Consider the following 13525-nt stretch of genomic DNA (forward strand, 5'->3'; position numbering starts at 1 on the left):
GGTTGTGGGTTGCGGAACAATCAATATCCAAGTTTCTGTAGTGTAGTGGTTATCACGTTCGCCTCACACGCGAAAGGTCCCCTGTTCGAAACTGGGCAGAAACAAGGAACTATGTGTTCCTTTTAACACAAAGAAAGCCTTTAAATTTGTCAAACTTTGGTTTCTGCAATGGTGGGTTTTTGTATCAAGGTTAAGTTTCTGTAGTGTAGTGGTTATCACGTTCGCCTAACACGCGAAAGGTCCCCTGTTCGAGACAGGGCAGAAACATGGAATTTTTTTTGTTGGCACTAATTGGCTGGATTATTTTTCTCAATTCGTTTCTGCATGGCTTGTGGGTTGTGGGTTGCGGAACAATCAATATCCAAGTTTCTGTAGTGTAGTGGTTATCACGTTCGCCTAACACGCGAAAGGTCCCCTGTTCGAGACAGGGCAGAAACATGGAATTTTTTTTGTTGGCACTAATTGGCTGGATTATTTTTCTCAATTCGTTTCTGCATGGCTTGTGGGTTGTGGGTTGCGGAACAATCAATATCCAAGTTTCTGTAGTGTAGTGGTTATCACGTTCGCCTAACACGCGAAAGGTCCCCTGTTCGAGACAGGGCAGAAACATGGAACTATGTCTTCCTTTTAACACAAAGAAAGCCTTTAAATTTGTCAAACTTTGGTTTCTGCAATGGTGGGTTTTTGTATCAAGCGGAAGTTTCTGTAGTGTAGTGGTTATCACGTTCGCCTAACACGCGAAAGGTCCCCTGTTCGAGACAGGGCAGAAACATGCAATTTTTTTGTTGGCACTAATTGGCTGGATTCTTTTTCTCAATTCGTTTCTGCATGGCTTGCGGGTTGTGGGTTGCGGAACAATCAATATCCAAGTTTCTGTAGTGTAGTGGTTATCACGTTCGCCTTACACGCGAAAGGTCCCCTGTTCGAGACAGGGCAGAAACATGGAATTTTTTTTGTTGCCACTAATTGGCTGGATTCTTTTTCTCAATTCGTTTCTGCATGGCTTGCGGGTTGTGGGTTGCGGAACAATCAATATCCAAGTTTCTGTAGTGTAGTGGTTATCACGTTCGCCTTACACGCGAAAGGTCCCCTGTTCGAGACAGGGCAGAAACATGGAATTTTTTTTGTTGGCACTAATTGGCTGGATTCTTTTTCTCAATTCGTTTCTGCATGGCTTGCGGGTTGTGGGTTGCGGAACAATCAATATCCAAGTTTCTGTAGTGTAGTGGTTATCACGTTCGCCTTACACGCGAAAGGTCCCCTGTTCGAGACAGGGCAGAAACATGGAATTTTTTTTGTTGGCACTAATTGGCTGGATTCTTTTTCTCAATTCGTTTCTGCATGGCTTGTGGGTTGCGGGTTGCAGAACAATCAATATCCAAGTTTCTGTAGTGTAGTGGTTATCACGTTCGCCTTACACGCGAAAGGTCCCCTGTTCGAAACTTGGCAGAAACATGGAACTATGTCTTCCTTTTAACACAAAGAAAGCCTTTAAATTTGTCAAACTTTGGTTTCTGCAATGGTGGGTTTTTGTATCAAGGGGAAGTTTCTGTAGTGTAGTGGTTATCACGTTCGCCTAACACGCGAAAGGTCCCCTGTTCGAGACAGGGCAGAAACATGCAATTTTTTTGTTGGCACTAATTGGCTGGATTCTTTTTCTCAATTCGTTTCTGCATGGCTTGCGGGTTGTGGGTTGCGGAACAATCAATATCCAAGTTTCTGTAGTGTAGTGGTTATCACGTTCGCCTTACACGCGAAAGGTCCCCTGTTCGAGACAGGGCAGAAACATGGAATTTTTTTTGTTGGCACTAATTGGCTGGATTCTTTTTCTCAATTCGTTTCTGCATGGCTTGCGGGTTGTGGGTTGCGGAACAATCAATATCCAAGTTTCTGTAGTGTAGTGGTTATCACGTTCGCCTAACACGCGAAAGGTCCCCTGTTCGAGACAGGGCAGAAACATGGAACTATGTCTTCCTTTTAACACAAAGAAAGCCTTTCAATTTGTCAAACTTTGGTTTCTGCAATGGTGGGTTTTTGTATCAAGGGGAAGTTTCTGTAGTGTAGTGGTTATCACGTTCGCCTAACACGCGAAAGGTCCCCTGTTCGAGACAGGGCAGAAACATGCAATTTTTTTTGTTGGCACTAATTGGCTGGATTCTTTTTCTCAATTCGTTTCTGCATGGCTTGCGGGTTGTGGGTTGCGGAACAATCAATATCCAAGTTTCTGTAGTGTAGTGGTTATCACGTTCGCCTCACACGCGAAAGGTCCCCTGTTCGAAACTGGGCAGAAACAAGGAACTATGTGTTCCTTTTAACACAAAGAAAGCCTTTAAATTTGTCAAACTTTGGTTTCTGCAATGGTGGGTTTTTGTATCAAGGTTAAGTTTCTGTAGTGTAGTGGTTATCACGTTCGCCTAACACGCGAAAGGTCCCCTGTTCGAGACAGGGCAGAAACATGGAATTTTTTTTGTTGGCACTAATTGGCTGGATTATTTTTCTCAATTCGTTTCTGCATGGCTTGTGGGTTGTGGGTTGCGGAACAATCAATATCCAAGTTTCTGTAGTGTAGTGGTTATCACGTTCGCCTAACACGCGAAAGGTCCCCTGTTCGAGACAGGGCAGAAACATGGAATTTTTTTTGTTGGCACTAATTGGCTGGATTATTTTTCTCAATTCGTTTCTGCATGGCTTGTGGGTTGTGGGTTGCGGAACAATCAATATCCAAGTTTCTGTAGTGTAGTGGTTATCACGTTCGCCTAACACGCGAAAGGTCCCCTGTTCGAGACAGGGCAGAAACATGGAACTATGTCTTCCTTTTAACACAAAGAAAGCCTTTAAATTTGTCAAACTTTGGTTTCTGCAATGGTGGGTTTTTGTATCAAGCGGAAGTTTCTGTAGTGTAGTGGTTATCACGTTCGCCTAACACGCGAAAGGTCCCCTGTTCGAGACAGGGCAGAAACATGCAATTTTTTTGTTGGCACTAATTGGCTGGATTCTTTTTCTCAATTCGTTTCTGCATGGCTTGCGGGTTGTGGGTTGCGGAACAATCAATATCCAAGTTTCTGTAGTGTAGTGGTTATCACGTTCGCCTTACACGCGAAAGGTCCCCTGTTCGAGACAGGGCAGAAACATGGAATTTTTTTTGTTGGCACTAATTGGCTGGATTCTTTTTCTCAATTCGTTTCTGCATGGCTTGCGGGTTGTGGGTTGCGGAACAATCAATATCCAAGTTTCTGTAGTGTAGTGGTTATCACGTTCGCCTAACACGCGAAAGGTCCCCTGTTCGAGACAGGGCAGAAACATGGAACTATGTCTTCCTTTTAACACAAAGAAAGCCTTTCAATTTGTCAAACTTTGGTTTCTGCAATGGTGGGTTTTTGTATCAAGGGGAAGTTTCTGTAGTGTGGTGGTTATCACGTTCGCCTAACACGCGAAAGGTCCCCTGTTCGAGACAGGGCAGAAACATGCAATTTTTTTTGTTGGCACTAATTGGCTGGATTCTTTTTCTCAATTCGTTTCTGCATGGCTTGCGGGTTGTGGGTTGCGGAACAATCAATATCCAAGTTTCTGTAGTGTAGTGGTTATCACGTTCGCCTCACACGCGAAAGGTCCCCTGTTCGAAACTGGGCAGAAACAAGGAACTATGTGTTCCTTTTAACACAAAGAAAGCCTTTAAATTTGTCAAACTTTGGTTTCTGCAATGGTGGGTTTTTGTATCAAGGTTAAGTTTCTGTAGTGTAGTGGTTATCACGTTCGCCTAACACGCGAAAGGTCCCCTGTTCGAGACAGGGCAGAAACATGGAATTTTTTTTGTTGGCACTAATTGGCTGGATTATTTTTCTCAATTCGTTTCTGCATGGCTTGCGGGTTGTGGGTTGCGGAACAATCAATATCCAAGTTTCTGTAGTGTAGTGGTTATCACGTTCGCCTTACACGCGAAAGGTCCCCTGTTCGAGACAGGGCAGAAACATGGAATTTTTTTTGTTGGCACTAATTGGCTGGATTCTTTTTCTCAATTCGTTTCTGCATGGCTTGCGGGTTGTGGGTTGCGGAACAATCAATATCCAAGTTTCTGTAGTGTAGTGGTTATCACGTTCGCCTAACACGCGAAAGGTCCCCTGTTCGAGACAGGGCAGAAACATGGAACTATGTCTTCCTTTTAACACAAAGAAAGCCTTTCAATTTGTCAAACTTTGGTTTCTGCAATGGTGGGTTTTTGTATCAAGGGGAAGTTTCTGTAGTGTAGTGGTTATCACGTTCGCCTAACACGCGAAAGGTCCCCTGTTCGAGACAGGGCAGAAACATGCAATTTTTTTGTTGGCACTAATTGGCTGGATTCTTTTTCTCAATTCGTTTCTGCATGGCTTGCGGGTTGTGGGTTGCGGAACAATCAATATCCAAGTTTCTGTAGTGTAGTGGTTATCACGTTCGCCTTACACGCGAAAGGTCCCCTGTTCGAGACAGGGCAGAAACATGGAATTTTTTTTGTTGGCACTAATTGGCTGGATTCTTTTTCTCAATTCGTTTCTGCATGGCTTGCGGGTTGTGGGTTGCGGAACAATCAATATCCAAGTTTCTGTAGTGTAGTGGTTATCACGTTCGCCTAACACGCGAAAGGTCCCCTGTTCGAGACAGGGCAGAAACATGGAACTATGTCTTCCTTTTAACACAAAGAAAGCCTTTCAATTTGTCAAACTTTGGTTTCTGCAATGGTGGGTTTTTGTATCAAGGGGAAGTTTCTGTAGTGTAGTGGTTATCACGTTCGCCTTACACGCGAAAGGTCCCCTGTTCGAGACAGGGCAGAAACATGGAATTTTTTTTGTTGGCACTAATTGGCTGGATTCTTTTTCTCAATTCGTTTCTGCATGGCTTGCGGGTTGTGGGTTGCGGAACAATCAATATCCAAGTTTCTGTAGTGTAGTGGTTATCACGTTCGCCTAACACGCGAAAGGTCCCCTGTTCGAGACAGGGCAGAAACATGGAATTTTTTATGTTGCCACTAATTGGCTGGATTCTTTTTCTCAATTCGTTTCTGCATGGCTTGCGGGTTGTGGGTTGCAGAACAATCAATATCCAAGTTTCTGTAGTGTAGTGGTTATCACGTTCGCCTAACACGCGAAAGGTCCCCTGTTCGAGACAGGGCAGAAACATGGAACTATGTCTTCCTTTTAACACAAAGAAAGCCTTTCAATTTGTCAAACTTTGGTTTCTGCAATGGTGGGTTTTTGTATCAACGGGAAGTTTCTGTAGTGTAGTGGTTATCACGTTCGCCTAACACGCGAAAGGTCCCCTGTTCGAGACAGGGCAGAAACATGCAATTTTTTTGTTGGCACTAATTGGCTGGATTCTTTTTCTCAATTCGTTTCTGCATGGCTTGCGGGTTGTGGGTTGCGGAACAATCAATATCCAAGTTTCTGTAGTGTAGTGGTTATCACGTTCGCCTTACACGCGAAAGGTCCCCTGTTCGAGACAGGGCAGAAACATGGAATTTTTTTTGTTGGCACTAATTGGCTGGATTCTTTTTCTCAATTCGTTTCTGCATGGCTTGCGGGTTGTGGGTTGCGGAACAATCAATATCCAAGTTTCTGTAGTGTAGTGGTTATCACGTTCGCCTAACACGCGAAAGGTCCCCTGTTCGAGACAGGGCAGAAACATGGAACTATGTCTTCCTTTTAACACAAAGAAAGCCTTTCAATTTGTCAAACTTTGGTTTCTGCAATGGTGGGTTTTTGTATCAAGGGGAAGTTTCTGTAGTGTAGTGGTTATCACGTTCGCCTAACACGCGAAAGGTCCCCTGTTCGAGACAGGGCAGAAACATGCAATTTTTTTTGTTGGCACTAATTGGCTGGATTCTTTTTCTCAATTCGTTTCTGCATGGCTTGCGGGTTGTGGGTTGCGGAACAATCAATATCCAAGTTTCTGTAGTGTAGTGGTTATCACGTTCGCCTCACACGCGAAAGGTCCCCTGTTCGAAACTGGGCAGAAACAAGGAACTATGTGTTCCTTTTAACACAAAGAAAGCCTTTAAATTTGTCAAACTTTGGTTTCTGCAATGGTGGGTTTTTGTATCAAGGTTAAGTTTCTGTAGTGTAGTGGTTATCACGTTCGCCTAACACGCGAAAGGTCCCCTGTTCGAGACAGGGCAGAAACATGGAATTTTTTTTGTTGGCACTAATTGGCTGGATTATTTTTCTCAATTCGTTTCTGCATGGCTTGTGGGTTGTGGGTTGCGGAACAATCAATATCCAAGTTTCTGTAGTGTAGTGGTTATCACGTTCGCCTAACACGCGAAAGGTCCCCTGTTCGAGACAGGGCAGAAACATGGAATTTTTTTTGTTGGCACTAATTGGCTGGATTATTTTTCTCAATTCGTTTCTGCATGGCTTGTGGGTTGTGGGTTGCGGAACAATCAATATCCAAGTTTCTGTAGTGTAGTGGTTATCACGTTCGCCTAACACGCGAAAGGTCCCCTGTTCGAGACAGGGCAGAAACATGGAACTATGTCTTCCTTTTAACACAAAGAAAGCCTTTAAATTTGTCAAACTTTGGTTTCTGCAATGGTGGGTTTTTGTATCAAGCGGAAGTTTCTGTAGTGTAGTGGTTATCACGTTCGCCTAACACGCGAAAGGTCCCCTGTTCGAGACAGGGCAGAAACATGCAATTTTTTTTGTTGGCACTAATTGGCTGGATTCTTTTTCTCAATTCGTTTCTGCATGGCTTGCGGGTTGTGGGTTGCGGAACAATCAATATCCAAGTTTCTGTAGTGTAGTGGTTATCACGTTCGCCTCACACGCGAAAGGTCCCCTGTTCGAAACTGGGCAGAAACAAGGAACTATGTGTTCCTTTTAACACAAAGAAAGCCTTTAAATTTGTCAAACTTTGGTTTCTGCAATGGTGGGTTTTTGTATCAAGGTTAAGTTTCTGTAGTGTAGTGGTTATCACGTTCGCCTAACACGCGAAAGGTCCCCTGTTCGAGACAGGGCAGAAACATGGAATTTTTTTTGTTGGCACTAATTGGCTGGATTATTTTTCTCAATTCGTTTCTGCATGGCTTGTGGGTTGTGGGTTGCGGAACAATCAATATCCAAGTTTCTGTAGTGTAGTGGTTATCACGTTCGCCTAACACGCGAAAGGTCCCCTGTTCGAGACAGGGCAGAAACATGGAATTTTTTTTGTTGGCACTAATTGGCTGGATTATTTTTCTCAATTCGTTTCTGCATGGCTTGTGGGTTGTGGGTTGCGGAACAATCAATATCCAAGTTTCTGTAGTGTAGTGGTTATCACGTTCGCCTAACACGCGAAAGGTCCCCTGTTCGAGACAGGGCAGAAACATGGAACTATGTCTTCCTTTTAACACAAAGAAAGCCTTTAAATTTGTCAAACTTTGGTTTCTGCAATGGTGGGTTTTTGTATCAAGCGGAAGTTTCTGTAGTGTAGTGGTTATCACGTTCGCCTAACACGCGAAAGGTCCCCTGTTCGAGACAGGGCAGAAACATGCAATTTTTTTGTTGGCACTAATTGGCTGGATTCTTTTTCTCAATTCGTTTCTGCATGGCTTGCGGGTTGTGGGTTGCGGAACAATCAATATCCAAGTTTCTGTAGTGTAGTGGTTATCACGTTCGCCTTACACGCGAAAGGTCCCCTGTTCGAGACAGGGCAGAAACATGGAATTTTTTTTGTTGGCACTAATTGGCTGGATTCTTTTTCTCAATTCGTTTCTGCATGGCTTGCGGGTTGTGGGTTGCGGAACAATCAATATCCAAGTTTCTGTAGTGTAGTGGTTATCACGTTCGCCTAACACGCGAAAGGTCCCCTGTTCGAGACAGGGCAGAAACATGGAACTATGTCTTCCTTTTAACACAAAGAAAGCCTTTCAATTTGTCAAACTTTGGTTTCTGCAATGGTGGGTTTTTGTATCAAGGGGAAGTTTCTGTAGTGTAGTGGTTATCACGTTCGCCTAACACGCGAAAGGTCCCCTGTTCGAGACAGGGCAGAAACATGCAATTTTTTTTGTTGGCACTAATTGGCTGGATTCTTTTTCTCAATTCGTTTCTGCATGGCTTGCGGGTTGTGGGTTGCGGAACAATCAATATCCAAGTTTCTGTAGTGTAGTGGTTATCACGTTCGCCTCACACGCGAAAGGTCCCCTGTTCGAAACTGGGCAGAAACAAGGAACTATGTGTTCCTTTTAACACAAAGAAAGCCTTTAAATTTGTCAAACTTTGGTTTCTGCAATGGTGGGTTTTTGTATCAAGGTTAAGTTTCTGTAGTGTAGTGGTTATCACGTTCGCCTAACACGCGAAAGGTCCCCTGTTCGAGACAGGGCAGAAACATGGAATTTTTTTTGTTGGCACTAATTGGCTGGATTATTTTTCTCAATTCGTTTCTGCATGGCTTGCGGGTTGTGGGTTGCGGAACAATCAATATCCAAGTTTCTGTAGTGTAGTGGTTATCACGTTCGCCTTACACGCGAAAGGTCCCCTGTTCGAGACAGGGCAGAAACATGGAATTTTTTTTGTTGGCACTAATTGGCTGGATTCTTTTTCTCAATTCGTTTCTGCATGGCTTGCGGGTTGTGGGTTGCGGAACAATCAATATCCAAGTTTCTGTAGTGTAGTGGTTATCACGTTCGCCTAACACGCGAAAGGTCCCCTGTTCGAGACAGGGCAGAAACATGGAACTATGTCTTCCTTTTAACACAAAGAAAGCCTTTCAATTTGTCAAACTTTGGTTTCTGCAATGGTGGGTTTTTGTATCAAGGGGAAGTTTCTGTAGTGTAGTGGTTATCACGTTCGCCTAACACGCGAAAGGTCCCCTGTTCGAGACAGGGCAGAAACATGCAATTTTTTTTGTTGGCACTAATTGGCTGGATTCTTTTTCTCAATTCGTTTCTGCATGGCTTGCGGGTTGTGGGTTGCGGAACAATCAATATCCAAGTTTCTGTAGTGTAGTGGTTATCACGTTCGCCTCACACGCGAAAGGTCCCCTGTTCGAAACTGGGCAGAAACAAGGAACTATGTGTTCCTTTTAACACAAAGAAAGCCTTTAAATTTGTCAAACTTTGGTTTCTGCAATGGTGGGTTTTTGTATCAAGGGGCAGTTTCTGTAGTGTAGTGGTTATCACGTTCGCCTAACACGCGAAAGGTCCCCTGTTCGAGACAGGGCAGAAACATGGAATTTTTTTTGTTGCCACTAATTGGCTGGATTATTTTTCTCAATTCGTTTCTGCATGGCTTGCGGGTTGTGGGTTGCTGAACAATCAATATCCAAGTTTCTGTAGTGTAGTGTTTATCACGTTCGCCTTACACGCGAAATGTCCCCTGTTCGAGACAGGGCAGAAACATGGAATTTTTTATGTTGCCACTAATTGGCTGGATTCTTTTTCTCAATTCGTTTCTGCATGGCTTGCGGGTTGTGGGTTGCGGAACAATCAATATCCAAGTTTCTGTAGTGTAGTGGTTATCACGTTCGCCTAACACGCGAAAGGTCCCCTGTTCGAGACAGGGCAGAAGCATGGAATTTTTTTTGTTGGCACTAATTGGCTGGATTCTTTTTCTCAATTCGTTTCTGCATGGCTTGTGGGTTGTGGGTTGCGGAACAATCAATATCCAAGTTTCTGTAGTGTAGTGGTTATCACGTTCGCCTAACACGCGAAAGGTCCCCTGTTCGAGACAGGGCAGAAACAAGGAACTATGTGTTCCTTTTAACACAAAGAAAGCCTTTAAATTTGTCAAACTTTGGTTTCTGCAATGGTGGGTTTTTGTATCATGGGGAAGTTTCTGTAGTGTAGTGGTTATCACGTTCGCCTAACACGCGAAAGGTCCCCTGTTCGAGACAGGGCAGAAACATGGAATTTTTTTTGTTGGCACTAATTGGCTGGATTCTTTTTCTCAATTCGTTTCTGCATGGCTTGCGGGTTGTGGGTTGCGGAACAATCAATATCCAAGTTTCTGTAGTGTAGTGGTTATCACGTTCGCCTAACACGCGAAAGGTCCCCTGTTCGAGACAGGGCAGAAACATGGAATTTTTTATGTTGCCACTAATTGGCTGGATTCTTTTTCTCAATTCGTTTCTGCATGGCTTGCGGGTTGTGGGTTGCGGAACAATCAATATCCAAGTTTCTGTAGTGTAGTGGTTATCACGTTCGCCTCACACGCGAAAGGTCCCCTGTTCGAAACTGGGCAGAAACAAGGAACTATGTGTTCCTTTTAACACAAAGAAAGCCTTTAAATTTGTCAAACTTTGGTTTCTGCAATGGTGGGTTTTTGTATCAAGGGGAAGTTTCTGTAGTGTAGTGGTTATCACGTTCGCCTAACACGCGAAAGGTCCCCTGTTCGAGACAGGGCAGAAACATGGAATTTTTTTTGTTGCCACTAATTGGCTGGATTATTTTTCTCAATTCGTTTCTGCATGGCTTGCGGGTTGTGGGTTGCTGAACAATCAATATCCAAGTTTCTGTAGTGTAGTGTTTATCACGTTCGCCTTACACGCGAAATATCCCCTGTTCGAGACAGGGCAGAAACATGGAATTTTTTATGTTGCCACTAATTGGCTGGATTCTTTTTCTCAATTAGTTTCTGCATGGCTTGCGGGTTGTGGGTTGCGGAACAATCAATATCCAAGTTTCTGTAGTGTAGTGGTTATCACGTTCGCCTAACACGCGAAAGGTCTCCTGTTCGAGACAGGGCAGAAACATGGAATTTTTTTTGTTGGCACTAATTGGCTGGATTCTTTTTCTCAATTCGTTTCTGCATGGCTTGCGGGTTGTGGGTTGCGGAACAATCAATATCCAAGTTTCTGTAGTGTAGTGGTTATCACGTTCGCCTAACACGCGAAAGGTCCCCTGTTCGAGACAGGGCAGAAACAAGGAACTATGTCTTCCTTTTAACACAAAGAAAGCCTTTAAATTTGTCAAACTTTGGTTTCTGCAATGGTGGGTTTTTGTATCAAGGGGAAGTTTCTGTAGTGTCGTGGTTATCACGTTCGCCTAACACGCGAAAGGTCCCCTGTTCGAGACAGGGCAGAAACATGGAATTTTTTTTGTTGGCACTAATTGGCTGGATTCTTTTTCTCAATTCGTTTCTGCATGGCTTGCGGGTTGTGGGTTGCGGAACAATCAATATCCAAGTTTCTGTAGTGTAGTGGTTATCACGTTCGCCTTACACGCGAAAGGTCCCCTGTTCGAGACAGGGCAGAAACATGGAATTTTTTATGTTGCCACTAATTGGCTGGATTCTTTTTCTCAATTCGTTTCTGCATGGCTTGCGGGTTGTGGGTTGCGGAACAATCAATATCCAAGTTTCTGTAGTGTAGTGGTTATCACGTTCGCCTAACACGCGAAAGGTCCCCTGTTCGAGACAGGGCAGAAACATGGAATTTTTTTTGTTGGCACTAATTGGCTGGATTCTTTTTCTCAATTCGTTTCTGCATGGCTTGCGGGTTGTGGGTTGCGGAACAATCAATATTCAAGTTTCTGTAGTGTAGTGGTTATCACGTTCGCCTTACACGCGAACGGTCCCCTGTTCGAGACAGGGCAGAAACATGGAATTTTTTTTGTTGGCACTAATTGGCTGGATTATTTTTCTCAATTCGTTTCTGCATGGCTTGCGGGTTGTGGGTTGCGGAACAATCAATATCCAAGTTTCTGTAGTGTAGTGGTTATCCCGTTCGCCTTACACGCGAAAGGTCCCCTGTTCGAGACAGGGCAGAAACATGGAATTTTTTATGTTGCCACTAATTGGCTGGATTCTTTTTCTCAATTCGTTTCTGCATGGCTTGCGGGTTGTGGGTTGCGGAACAATCAATATCCAAGTTTCTGTAGTGTAGTGGTTATCACGTTCGCCTAACACGCGAAAGGTCCCCTGTTCGAGACAGGGCAGAAACAAGGAACTATGTCTTCCTTTTAACACAAAGAAAGCCTTTAAATTTGTCAAACTTTGGTTTCTGCAATGGTGGGTTTTTGTATCAAGGGGAAGTTTCTGTAGTGTAGTGGTTATCACGTTCGCCTAACACGCGAAAGGTCCCCTGTTCGAGACAGGGCAGAAACATGGAATTTTTTTTGTTGCCACTAATTGGCTGGATTCTTTTTCTCAATTCGTTTCTGCATGGCTTGCGGGTTGTGGGTTGCGGAACAATCAATATTCAAGTTTCTGTAGTGTAGTGGTTATCACGTTCGCCTTACACGCGAACGGTCCCCTGTTCGAGACAGGGCAGAAACATGGAATTTCTTTTGTTGGCACTAATTGGCTGGATTATTTTTCTCAATTCGTTTCTGCATGGCTTGCGGGTTGTGGGTTGCGGAACAATCAATGTCCAAGTTTCTGTAGTGTAGTGGTTATCACGTTCGCCTTACACGCGAAAGGTCCCCTGTTCGAAACTTGGCAGAAACATGGAACTATGTCTTCCTTTTAACACAAAGAAAGCCTTTAAATTTGTCAAACTTTGGTTTCTGCAATGGTGGGTGTTTGTATCAAGGGGAAGTTTCTGTAGTGTATTGGTTATCACGTTCGCCTAACACGCGAAAGGTCCCCTGTTCGAGACAAGGCAGAAACACGGAATTTTTTTTGTTGGCACTAATTGGCTGGATTCTTTTTCTCAATTCGTTTCTGCATGGCTTGCGGGTTGTGGGTTGTGGGTTGCGGAACAATCAACATTCAAGTTTCTGTAGTGTAGTGGTTATCACGTTCGCCTTACACGCGAACGGTCCCCTGTTCGAGACAGGGCAGAAACATGGAATTTCTTTTGTTGGCACTAATTGGCTGGATTATTTTTCTCAATTCGTTTCTGCATGGCTTGCGGGTTGTGGGTTGCGGAACAATCAATATCCAAGTTTCTGTAGTGTAGTGGTTATCACGTTCGCCTTACACGCGAAAGGTCCCCTGTTCGAGACAGGGCAGAAACATGGAATTTTTTTTGTTGGCACTAATTGGCTGGATTATTTTTCTCAATTCGTTTCTGCATGGCTTGCGGGTTGTGGGTTGCGGAACAATCAATATCCAAGTTTCTGTAGTGTAGTGGTTATCACGTTCGCCTTACACGCGAAAGGTCCCCTGTTCGAGACAGGGCAGAAACATGGAATTTTTTTTGTTGGCACTAATTGGCTGGATTCTTTTTCTCAATTCGTTTCTGCATGGCTTGCGGGTTGTGGGTTGCGGAACAATCAATATCCAAGTTTCTGTAGTGTAGTGGTTATCACGTTCGCCTAACACGCGAAAGGTCCCCTGTTCGAGACAGGGCAGAAACATGGAATTTTTTATGTTGCCACTAATTGGCTGGATTCTTTTTCTCAATTCGTTTCTGCATGGCTTGCGGGTTGTGGGTTGCGGAACAATCAATATCCAAGTTTCTGTAGTGTAGTGGTTATCACGTTCGCCTAACACGCGAAAGGTCCCCTGTTCGAGACAGGGCAGAAACATGGAACTATGTCTTCCTTTTAACACAAAGAAAGCCTTTCAATTTGTCAAACTTTGGTTTCTGCAATGGTGGGTTTTTGTATCAAGGGGAAGTTTCTGTAGTGTAGTGGTTA

The 13525-nt window shown here is 43.9% G+C and overlaps 26 non-coding genes across 26 annotated transcripts; all 26 read left to right on the top strand.

The window, feature by feature from the left end:
- The first annotated feature begins 31 nt into the window (after nt 1-31).
- On the top strand, nt 32-104 carry TRNAV-CAC (transfer RNA valine (anticodon CAC)). The gene has a single exon. It is a non-coding gene; the product is annotated as a tRNA-Val (tRNA).
- A 765-nt stretch (nt 105-869) lies between these two features.
- On the top strand, nt 870-942 carry TRNAV-UAC (transfer RNA valine (anticodon UAC)). The gene has a single exon. It is a non-coding gene; the product is annotated as a tRNA-Val (tRNA).
- A 98-nt stretch (nt 943-1040) lies between these two features.
- TRNAV-UAC (transfer RNA valine (anticodon UAC)) lies at nt 1041-1113 on the top strand. The gene has a single exon. It is a non-coding gene; the product is annotated as a tRNA-Val (tRNA).
- A 98-nt stretch (nt 1114-1211) lies between these two features.
- Nucleotides 1212-1284, top strand: TRNAV-UAC (transfer RNA valine (anticodon UAC)). The gene has a single exon. It is a non-coding gene; the product is annotated as a tRNA-Val (tRNA).
- Nucleotides 1285-1715: 431 nt separating this feature from the next.
- On the top strand, nt 1716-1788 carry TRNAV-UAC (transfer RNA valine (anticodon UAC)). The gene has a single exon. It is a non-coding gene; the product is annotated as a tRNA-Val (tRNA).
- A 432-nt stretch (nt 1789-2220) lies between these two features.
- Nucleotides 2221-2293, top strand: TRNAV-CAC (transfer RNA valine (anticodon CAC)). The gene has a single exon. It is a non-coding gene; the product is annotated as a tRNA-Val (tRNA).
- Nucleotides 2294-3058: 765 nt separating this feature from the next.
- On the top strand, nt 3059-3131 carry TRNAV-UAC (transfer RNA valine (anticodon UAC)). The gene has a single exon. It is a non-coding gene; the product is annotated as a tRNA-Val (tRNA).
- A 432-nt stretch (nt 3132-3563) lies between these two features.
- Nucleotides 3564-3636, top strand: TRNAV-CAC (transfer RNA valine (anticodon CAC)). Its single transcript has one exon. It is a non-coding gene; the product is annotated as a tRNA-Val (tRNA).
- Nucleotides 3637-3897: 261 nt separating this feature from the next.
- TRNAV-UAC (transfer RNA valine (anticodon UAC)) lies at nt 3898-3970 on the top strand. The gene has a single exon. It is a non-coding gene; the product is annotated as a tRNA-Val (tRNA).
- Nucleotides 3971-4401: 431 nt separating this feature from the next.
- TRNAV-UAC (transfer RNA valine (anticodon UAC)) lies at nt 4402-4474 on the top strand. Its single transcript has one exon. It is a non-coding gene; the product is annotated as a tRNA-Val (tRNA).
- Nucleotides 4475-4735: 261 nt separating this feature from the next.
- Nucleotides 4736-4808, top strand: TRNAV-UAC (transfer RNA valine (anticodon UAC)). Its single transcript has one exon. It is a non-coding gene; the product is annotated as a tRNA-Val (tRNA).
- A 602-nt stretch (nt 4809-5410) lies between these two features.
- On the top strand, nt 5411-5483 carry TRNAV-UAC (transfer RNA valine (anticodon UAC)). Its single transcript has one exon. It is a non-coding gene; the product is annotated as a tRNA-Val (tRNA).
- A 432-nt stretch (nt 5484-5915) lies between these two features.
- TRNAV-CAC (transfer RNA valine (anticodon CAC)) lies at nt 5916-5988 on the top strand. The gene has a single exon. It is a non-coding gene; the product is annotated as a tRNA-Val (tRNA).
- A 766-nt stretch (nt 5989-6754) lies between these two features.
- TRNAV-CAC (transfer RNA valine (anticodon CAC)) lies at nt 6755-6827 on the top strand. The gene has a single exon. It is a non-coding gene; the product is annotated as a tRNA-Val (tRNA).
- A 765-nt stretch (nt 6828-7592) lies between these two features.
- Nucleotides 7593-7665, top strand: TRNAV-UAC (transfer RNA valine (anticodon UAC)). The gene has a single exon. It is a non-coding gene; the product is annotated as a tRNA-Val (tRNA).
- A 432-nt stretch (nt 7666-8097) lies between these two features.
- On the top strand, nt 8098-8170 carry TRNAV-CAC (transfer RNA valine (anticodon CAC)). Its single transcript has one exon. It is a non-coding gene; the product is annotated as a tRNA-Val (tRNA).
- A 261-nt stretch (nt 8171-8431) lies between these two features.
- Nucleotides 8432-8504, top strand: TRNAV-UAC (transfer RNA valine (anticodon UAC)). Its single transcript has one exon. It is a non-coding gene; the product is annotated as a tRNA-Val (tRNA).
- Nucleotides 8505-8936: 432 nt separating this feature from the next.
- TRNAV-CAC (transfer RNA valine (anticodon CAC)) lies at nt 8937-9009 on the top strand. Its single transcript has one exon. It is a non-coding gene; the product is annotated as a tRNA-Val (tRNA).
- A 1108-nt stretch (nt 9010-10117) lies between these two features.
- On the top strand, nt 10118-10190 carry TRNAV-CAC (transfer RNA valine (anticodon CAC)). Its single transcript has one exon. It is a non-coding gene; the product is annotated as a tRNA-Val (tRNA).
- A 937-nt stretch (nt 10191-11127) lies between these two features.
- On the top strand, nt 11128-11200 carry TRNAV-UAC (transfer RNA valine (anticodon UAC)). The gene has a single exon. It is a non-coding gene; the product is annotated as a tRNA-Val (tRNA).
- Nucleotides 11201-11469: 269 nt separating this feature from the next.
- On the top strand, nt 11470-11542 carry TRNAV-UAC (transfer RNA valine (anticodon UAC)). The gene has a single exon. It is a non-coding gene; the product is annotated as a tRNA-Val (tRNA).
- A 98-nt stretch (nt 11543-11640) lies between these two features.
- TRNAV-UAC (transfer RNA valine (anticodon UAC)) lies at nt 11641-11713 on the top strand. The gene has a single exon. It is a non-coding gene; the product is annotated as a tRNA-Val (tRNA).
- Nucleotides 11714-12145: 432 nt separating this feature from the next.
- On the top strand, nt 12146-12218 carry TRNAV-UAC (transfer RNA valine (anticodon UAC)). The gene has a single exon. It is a non-coding gene; the product is annotated as a tRNA-Val (tRNA).
- A 439-nt stretch (nt 12219-12657) lies between these two features.
- On the top strand, nt 12658-12730 carry TRNAV-UAC (transfer RNA valine (anticodon UAC)). Its single transcript has one exon. It is a non-coding gene; the product is annotated as a tRNA-Val (tRNA).
- A 98-nt stretch (nt 12731-12828) lies between these two features.
- TRNAV-UAC (transfer RNA valine (anticodon UAC)) lies at nt 12829-12901 on the top strand. The gene has a single exon. It is a non-coding gene; the product is annotated as a tRNA-Val (tRNA).
- Nucleotides 12902-12999: 98 nt separating this feature from the next.
- TRNAV-UAC (transfer RNA valine (anticodon UAC)) lies at nt 13000-13072 on the top strand. The gene has a single exon. It is a non-coding gene; the product is annotated as a tRNA-Val (tRNA).
- The last annotated feature ends 453 nt before the right edge of the window (nt 13073-13525 follow it).

Source organism: Rhinoderma darwinii, chromosome 4, assembly GCF_050947455.1.
Source record: "Rhinoderma darwinii isolate aRhiDar2 chromosome 4, aRhiDar2.hap1, whole genome shotgun sequence".
In the NCBI taxonomy this organism is placed as follows: domain Eukaryota; kingdom Metazoa; phylum Chordata; class Amphibia; order Anura; family Rhinodermatidae; genus Rhinoderma; species Rhinoderma darwinii.